The sequence below is a fragment of the Salvelinus sp. IW2-2015 genome, linkage group LG3, assembly GCF_002910315.2.
Source record: "Salvelinus sp. IW2-2015 linkage group LG3, ASM291031v2, whole genome shotgun sequence".
Lineage (NCBI taxonomy): Eukaryota > Metazoa > Chordata > Actinopteri > Salmoniformes > Salmonidae > Salvelinus > Salvelinus sp. IW2-2015.
Genome location: NC_036840.1, coordinates 10,838,347 through 10,847,268, shown reverse-complemented (window position 1 = coordinate 10,847,268; position 8,922 = coordinate 10,838,347). Strand labels below are relative to the sequence as shown.

At 42.5% G+C, this 8,922-nt stretch overlaps 1 pseudogene; it reads right to left on the bottom strand.

Annotated features, from left to right (window-relative positions):
• Window positions 1-332: 332 nt before the first annotated feature.
• Window positions 333-8,922, bottom strand: part of LOC111956101 (small ribosomal subunit protein eS1-like) — a 102,616-nt pseudogene continuing 94,026 nt past the window's right edge.

The window sequence follows — 8,922 nt, the reverse complement described above, 5'->3', positions numbered from 1 at the left end:
TATATWTTTTTTATTTTAATAAAGAAAATTCAAATAAGAATTATGTCTTGGCCTTTTTTATTTTGTTTAGAGAAAAACAAGAAATCGAGATATATATCGTGAAGCGTCCAAACCTCTGGATATATTGCCCAGCCCTAGCAGCAACACATGACAACACAGCATGGTAGCAACACAACATGACAACAACATGKTAGTAACACAACATAGCAGCAGCACAACATGGTAGCAGCACAAAACATGTTACAAACATTTTTGGGCACAGACAACAGCACAAAGGGCAAGTTTTTTTTTCTTTYCCCCCCCTCATTTACATATTTAAATCTGTCAGTTGTTTAGACTGTCTCCTGGATGGGGGGCTCGTAGCCATCGGCCCTATCCACCTTTGCTCCGATGTCTGAGGGCTTGACTGTACTTCTGCCACCACCCTCACCGTGGAGCTCCATCAGTTTGCCTAACTCAAACTTGCGCTTCTTCAGCATCTTAACCTTCCTGACGTAGATATCGTGGAGGGGGTAGATGGACTGGCAAGCCTTCACAATGTCCTTGCCAATGGAGTCAGGGATCAGCTTGTTGACGACTTCCTTCAGGACGTCGGTCTGGACCTCACGGGTCATGATCTCCATCATCTTCTCCCTGATCTGACGGACCTGCTGGTGCTGGGCGTACGACGTCTTCCTGATCTGGTTGGTGCGCTTCTTGGTGAAGCCAACGCAGAACAGACGCAGGAGGTAGCCGTCGGTGGTCTTCACGTCCAAGTGGGCCTCAATCATGGTCTGGCACTTCTTGACCATGGAGCACTTCTTGTCACGGGKCAGGTTCATGCCATGGAGCTTGGTCAGGCAGTTCTTACTCTGCACGTCATCTGAGATCAGTTTGAACTTGCGGAAGGCCACCGTATCGTTCTGCAGGTCAGCAAGGCTCACCTCAAACACACTTCAGACCAACAGAGGCGATTCTGGTTCCCTGAGTCCAGGAGACCAATGTCTGGCCAATGTTGCGGATGTTAAACCTAGCGGGTGCATTGACATCATACCAGCCCTTCTTGGCGAAAGGGTCGACAATCTTCTTTTTTGCACCTTTTTTGACACCTTTGGTCAGCCTCTTATTCTTGCCGACTGGCTACTGGGAGTGAAAGAGGAGTGGTCTCTGACTTGTGGTCAGACTCACTCAGGTGGAACAAACAAAACGTTTCAATGTTGAATTGAATGTCATTGAGAAAACAGAAAGGTTTTAGAAGTAATCCAAGAAGTWGTCATCTAGTATTTCAAAGTATCTGTAATCTGGGGGTGTTGCTTGCATGTGTTGCATGCACGCACAAACACATGCTGCAAAAACATAATCAGGTAGTCAACACATGTGCAGATGCAGATAAATGTGCTGTATCAATGTACTGTATGTGCATAACGTTCATACCCCTTCCTCTCCTAATCAACATATACAGTTGAAGTCGGAAGTTTACATACACCTTAGCCAAATACATTTAAACTCTGTTTTTCACAATTCCTGACATTTAATCCTAGAAGAATTCSCTGTCTTAGGTCAGTCAGGATCACCACTTTATTTTAAGAATGTGAAATGTCAGAATAACAGTAGAGAGAATAATTCATTTCAGCTTTTATTTCTTTCATCACATTCCCAGTGGGTCAGAAGTTTACATACACCCAAATAGTATTTGGTAGCATTGCCTTTAAATTTTTTAACTTGGGTCAAACATTTCGGCTAGCTTCCCACAATAAGTTGGGGGAATTTTGGCCCATTCCTCCTGACAGAGCTGGTGTAACTGAGTCAGGTTTGTAAGCCTCCTTGCTCGCACATGCTTTTTCAGTTCTGCCAACAAATGTTCTATGGGATTGAGGTCAGGGCTTGGTGATGGCCACTCTAATACCTAGACTTTGTTGTCCTTAAGCCATTTTGCCACARCTTTGGAATTATGCTTGGGGTCATTGTCCATTTGGAATACACATTTGCAACCAAGCTGACTGATGTTTTGAGATGTTGCTTCAATGTATSCACATAATTTTCCTCGCTCAGGATGCCATCTATTTTGTGAAGTGCACCAGTCCCTCCTGCAGCAAAGCACCCCCACAACATGATGCTGCCAGACCCGTGCTTCACGGTTGGGATGGTGTTCTTAGGCTTGCAAGCCTCCCCCTTTTTATTCCAAACATAACGATGGTCATTATGGCCAAACAGTTCTATTTCTGTTCCATCAGACCAGAGGACATTTCTCCAAAAAAGTACGATCTTTGTCCCCACGTGTAGTAGTAGTCTGGCTTTTTTATGGCCGTTTTGGAGCAGTGGCTTCTTCCTTGCTGAGCGGCCTTTCAGGTTATGTTGATATAGGACTTGTTTTACTGTGGATATAGATACTTTTGTACCTGTTTCCTCCAACATCTTCACAAGGTCCTTCGCTGTTGTTCTGGGATTGATTTTCACTTTTCACACCAAAGTACGTTCATCTCTAGGAGACAGAACGCCTCTCCTTCCTGAGCGGTATGACGGCTGCGTCGTCCCATGGTGTTTATACTTGCGTATTATTGTTTGTACAGATGAACGTGGTACCTTCAGGCGTTTGGAAATTGCTCCCAAGGATGAACCAGACTTGTGGAGGTCTACAATTGTTTTGGCTGATTTCTTTTGATTTTCCCATGATGTCAAGCAAAGAGGCTTTGAATTTGAAGGTAGGCCTTGAAGTACATCCACAGGTACACCTCCAATTGACTCAAATTATGTAAATTAGCCTATCAGAATCTTCTAAAGCCATGACATTATTTTCTGTAATTTTCCAAGCTGTTTAAAGGCACAGTCAACTTAGTGTATGTGAACTTCACGACCCACTGGAATTGTGATACCGTGAATTGTAAGTGAAATAATCTGTCTGTAAACAATTGTTGGAAAATTTACATGTGTCATGCACAAAGTGTATGTCATAACCGACTTGCCAAAACTATAGTTTGTTAACAAGAAATTTGTGGAGTGTTTGAAAATGAGTTTTAWTGTATGTGTATGTATGTGTATGTGTATGTATGTGTATGTGTATGTAAACTTCCAACTTCAACTGTAATTGCACCACAACAACATATAGGACTCTGCACTGTAAAAAAAACGTACTTAAATTACCGGTAGCACAGTAGCCAGTAGGTTACTTTCAATTTACAGTAAAATACTGTCAGCACARAAGCAGGTAAATCCCTGTGGAGTTACAGGAGCTTTACCGAAACACAAATTTAAATAATATTACTGTAACACTTGACTACAGCAACATTTACATTGCATTACTGGAAGCCCAGTGGTTAGTAAACTGTTTCAGATTCACAGTGCAGGCAGCTAGTGCAAACGAGGGACAGTATTTCTAATACATGTATTTGATAGAGGTATTTCAGTAGTTTTAATACCTATTTTGTAATTTGTGTTTCACTGGCCTGAAGTACAATTCAAGTATTTCTAACAGTTTAATTAGAATACATGTATTTTGTATTTTCAAATACAAAAATAAACATGCAAGGAGCCCGCTTAACTACAACAACATTCTCGGTCACGGTATCATAATCGTATTACTTCATATGACTGTGATATGGTCTTGTGTATCTACCTTAATTTAATGCACTGAATGCAAATCRCTCTGGATAAGAGCAATGACCAAAATGTCAAGGTATTTTGTGTTAACAACAATATACCTTTTGATGTACGTTACTGTAATATTCACAGTAAATTGCCACCAGCTTCCTGTAAGTTACTGTAATATCAGAGCAACAATACAGTACAATACTGTAAAATTWGCCTACTCTACTATAAGAAAGTAAATGCTACTGTAATTATAATATTGTTATTTTACAATATAATATTTTACAATAATAATACCTATCAGATTGGCTGATAGGTATTATTATATTACAGCATATTTATTAATAATTGGTGTTTTATACCACTTGCACTTCAAGAGGCCTAAAGAAAGTCTTCCAAACTGGATGTGATTGCAGGGAAAAACAGACCAAAAGAACTTGGTAAAACCCTCAACCAGTAAAAGTTTAAGACTTGCTGCCACTCTGTGCATGCCTCGAAATATGTTAATGAGCCAGTAATTATTTTTCCACAATGTACCATAATTTACAGAATGCTGTAGTAAACATACAGCAAAACTGCAATGCAGTACTTTATTGTTAAATTGTATTGGAATAAAATTACAACAATTGGGTCAACGGTTTGGTGAATGGATAAGGCGGAGTCAGGCGCAGGACACAGGTATGAGTAATAAACAGAATTTACTCAAAAATTCAAGCAATGTTCCAACAAGGAAAAATACAGATATCCAGAGCACAAAAATAACRAACCCACATGACAACGACAATCACGCACAAAACAGAAAGGGAAGCCAGAGGGTTAAATAAGGAACATTGATTATGGAATGGAAACCAGGTGTGTATAATGAAGACAAAACAAAACGAAAATGAAACATGGATCGGTGGCGACTAGAAAGCCGGTGACGTCGACCGCCGAACACCGCCCGAACAAGGAGAGGKACCAACTTCRGCGGAAGTCGTGACAAATTGCTAACAGTGTATATGTGTTGCACCCGTTAGTGAGAATGCTGTACCCCACAAAATACAGTACCATACAGTCTTTTTGTAATCTAAAAATGTTGTCCTGTAAATCTATAGTAACTTACTGGCTGCTACTGTGCAGACAGTATTTTACTGTAATTCAGGGCACCCCGCAGAATACAGTGCCATACCATTTTTCCCCCATTACCATATTTTGAGGTGTGCCTCTATTTGTTACAACCGTTAACTGAAAGGTGGAAGTAGTTCTCTAACCATTTAATGTATGTGGGGGACAGATCAGAGTGGCGGCAAGTCTCAAACCTTTACTGGTTGAGCACTAAGCCATGTCCTTTTGATCAGTTTTGTAATGATGGGAAACCAAGGCTTTCTGAAGGCTTCGGGGCCTTCACCAAATCGTGCCGAAAAATGGTTACTTTCTCTGAGCTTCATTATCTGTTCACAATGCACATTAGTGACATCTGCTAGTCAGCAATAAATAGCAGCGTTTGATTGTCAGATAGAGGTATTTTTTCTCCATTGTTTTAATAACACCGCAGCGGTAAGTCGCTGGCTTTAGTAGCCTCTAATGAGTTGGAAAACCAGTTTTGCATCTTTCATCATGCGTCCCTTTTTTGCCTTCAAGTTGACTATTTAAAAAAAAACAGAATCCATGGCATTATGTAGGATTCTTAAGACAGAAGCTTATACAAAATAAAACAAATTATTTGAACAGAAGTGCAGAGAGAACAATTTTTTAAATAGTGTGCATTCAATGGGATTTGACTTCATACCYTCGATGTGCTATAGTTCCTTACACTACCTGCTAAGCTACCGGTCAGTGAAAGATTTTGTACAAAATCCTAACTATATTTGTAAGTACGGTGTCCAGTAGAGGTCGGTGTATGTTAGCAGCTTGGAATCGAGAAAAAAAAGCTTCCCGGAACCACGGCGAAATCATTGGGATCTCGCATTTTGCAACACACGGTTTGAAAAAGCATGTGATCAAACGAAGCTTCGGACGTCCGTCTGATAAAGTGATCGGCGCACTGCTTCGAAGATAGCTTTCTTAGCGATTTCGACGCATGCCTCGGAGCTCCGGTATCAAACGTAACGTCACTACAGTTTTTCCGTGTGGTCACTGCCAGTTTAGAAGCCTTTGTTAAGCCCTCTACAAGTGCAAGTGATATAAAACAAAGAATATGAATTAGTGTGCTGTAATATATTATTACGTATAGCAGCCACACATGTCYCTGGCTGGCACAGAACCTTCCCTATAATCTGCCCTTTGAGGGGAGAGAGAGAGTGTTGAGCACAGATTGCACTCTCTGTGTGATCTACAAAGGCATCATCCCCCTATTCCCATCCGGCCCTGGAGGAAACAGACAGGAGTTGGTGGCCTTCAGGAACATCTGATAACAACAAATTAATTCAGCCAATCAATGTTCGCCAGCGCTGAGTCTGCAGGTCAGGGCCCGCGCGGAGGGGGTCTGAATAGAGCACATGCTCTTGACAACACAGCAAGACGAGGGCCTAAACTCAGACACACACACACACACGCACTGACATGCAGACAGACAGAAACACACACACACCCACCAGATCATGCCGGATAATGAATGATTTATATACAACTTCCTCTTTGTGCAGAAATCAAAAGGAAAATCCAAGGATGTCGAGACCGGATAACTGGCCTCACCTTCAGCTCCATTTCATTTTACGTCAAAGATTTTGGGGGACGGGGGGATGGGTGTTGGTTATGCTGTTGAGGACGATATCCAGATGTATTTTAGGTGTTGGTGAGTGTCTTAGGAACTACAGGGGTTATTTCTGTTGCATATGATGGTTTGAGATAGAAAGCAGAGTGGGAATAAACATGTAGCATGATGAATGCTGTTCATGAGACTAAACTGTAACAGGGGTTCCACACCCCACTTGCTTTTTGCCATGCGTCTGAGTGTGACAGGTGGAGATCAGGTGAGATCACACTGACAGTTCCACTCCCGCTCTCCTCCCACCACCATCACACCCACTTTCCCATATGGTATTTCTCACATAGACGCACACGCACACACCATGCAGTAAACTCATTAGTGCATCATCACCATCCTCCAGGTTCACTGCCGCAAAACAAATGAACCGTTTCTGGAGAAATGCTGGTGAAGTCTTTTTCGATGTCTCTCTTTATCTCTCTTACACATCCCTCTTTCCCTTCTCTGTCTCGCTCTCTTTCTCTTTCCATCTTTTGCTCGTCTCCCTTGCGTTAGTGAGGTCTCCATACAGTGAGTCATCCCTGAGCACGTGAACAGAGCTGTCTTCTCTTCCTTTTATCCTATAATCATCTCCTGAATCGTTACCTGAGGKCCTTAGATCACCCGCGCAGTCCAACATGCCATACAGCTCCACTGTACCCAGACCTCAGTGGTCCTAATTAGGCAAAATACCAGTGGAGAGGGGGACAAAACATGGCTCTCAGTTCTCCTGCCCACAATGGAGCTGCTGGGAACACTTGGGGATATCACAGGCAATTTGCTGCACAACTCAACTCCTATTGCCAAACAGAGGCTATTCAGCTGAGCATAGCTAGTAAGTGACGGTGTTTCATGCACATCAAACGCCAACGGGTGGTGCTTGAGATATCAAATGAAGAAGACAAGCCATGTCCGATAGCTTTTTTTCTGTTTAAAGGGCAGGTATCCGTCGCTCCTCCTCTCCTCTCGAGACCTCATCAAGATGGATCAGAGTCCGCACTCAAATCAGATTCAAAGGCTGTGAGGAGCAGCTTGGTTCCCCGGCTTATGCTGATCGTTATAGTGACATTTTTAAGAACTGATGTGACATAGCTGGACAATTTCCACTCGGGTCTTTTTATGACAGATAGACAGGTTGGTTGCATTTCCCACACAATTTATTATATCGGCCTTGACATCGCAAGAGAAAAACTACATAATATATTCCTCTGTAAAGGCTGTCTGAGGACACAGCTTTGAAGATGTCACTATTAAGGGGAAGTGATACGGGGACATTTGAATTCCAAAGTGAAATGAGCGGCCTTCCATCCAAGCAGACACGATAGCAGCATCTCATTCCAGGGAACATAAAAGTTGTACCCGCCAGTGTGCAGGCCACTGCTGGAAAAGTTCATAAAAGCAAGAGGAACGGCTAGTCAGCTACATGGTACCTGATGAGGTACAACTAAGAGAGTAAATCACCATGCCTAGTGCTGTGTGTGTGTGTGTGTGCGTACGTACGTATGTACGTGCGTGCGTGCTCCCTCTCCTAACACCAGAAGTGGACGGTAAATTGCGTTTGATTGGATTTTCTGGCCAACTGGATCGGTTTATTGCCATGAATCACAGGTCGTGGTTCGGCCGCTGATGGCTTTTCAGTGAGACGTGTGTTTGTCATTCACACACGCAGGTTATGTTTATCTATCATTTATTCCCCCCCAAAAATGTAAAAGTACGTGCCTGTGTATTACGATTTCATAATGAAGTGAGGAAGGTTCAATCTCAGGCATAACAATGGCATGGTTTTGAAGAGAGAGATTTGGAAATCAAAGAAATCAGCCAGCTCAGAAAAAAAAATTGTTAGACTCCACAAGTCTGATTCATCCTTGGAGCAATTTCCAAACGCCTGAAGGTACCACCGTTATCTGTAACAAACAATAGTAGGCAAAGGGGTAATACAACACCATGGGACCACGCAGCATCATACGCTCAGGAAGGAGACGCGTTCTGTCTCCTAGAGTGAACTTAATTTGAACACAAAAGTGCAAATATTGGGGACAAAGATCGTACTTTTTGGAGAAATGTCTGACGAAACAAAATAGAACTGTTTACCATAATGACCATTGTTATGTTTGGAGGAAAAAGGGGATGCTTGCAAGCATCATCCCAACGTGAAGATATGGGGTGGCAGCATCATGTTTGGGGTGCTTTGCTGCAGGAGGGACGTGGCACTTCACAAAATGCATGCCACCATGAGAAAGGAAAATTATGTGGATATATTGAATCAACATCTCAAGACATCAGTCAAGAAGTTAAAGCTTGGTGAAATGGGTCTTCCAATGGACAAGCATACTTCCAAAGTTGTGGCAAAATGGGCTTAATGACAACAAGTCAAGGTATGGAGCGGCATCACAAAGCCCTGACTCAATCCTATAGAAAATGTGTGGGCAGAACTGAAAAAGCGTGTGCGAGCAGGAGGCCTACAAACTGACTCAGTTACACCAGCTCTGTCAGGAGGAATGGGCCAAATTCACCCAACTTATTGTGGTGGGAAAGCTTGCTGGAAGGCTACCAAAACGTTTGACCAAGTTACAAACATTTAAAGGCAATGCTTACCATTATACTATTAAGGAGTGTTATGTAACTTCTGACCA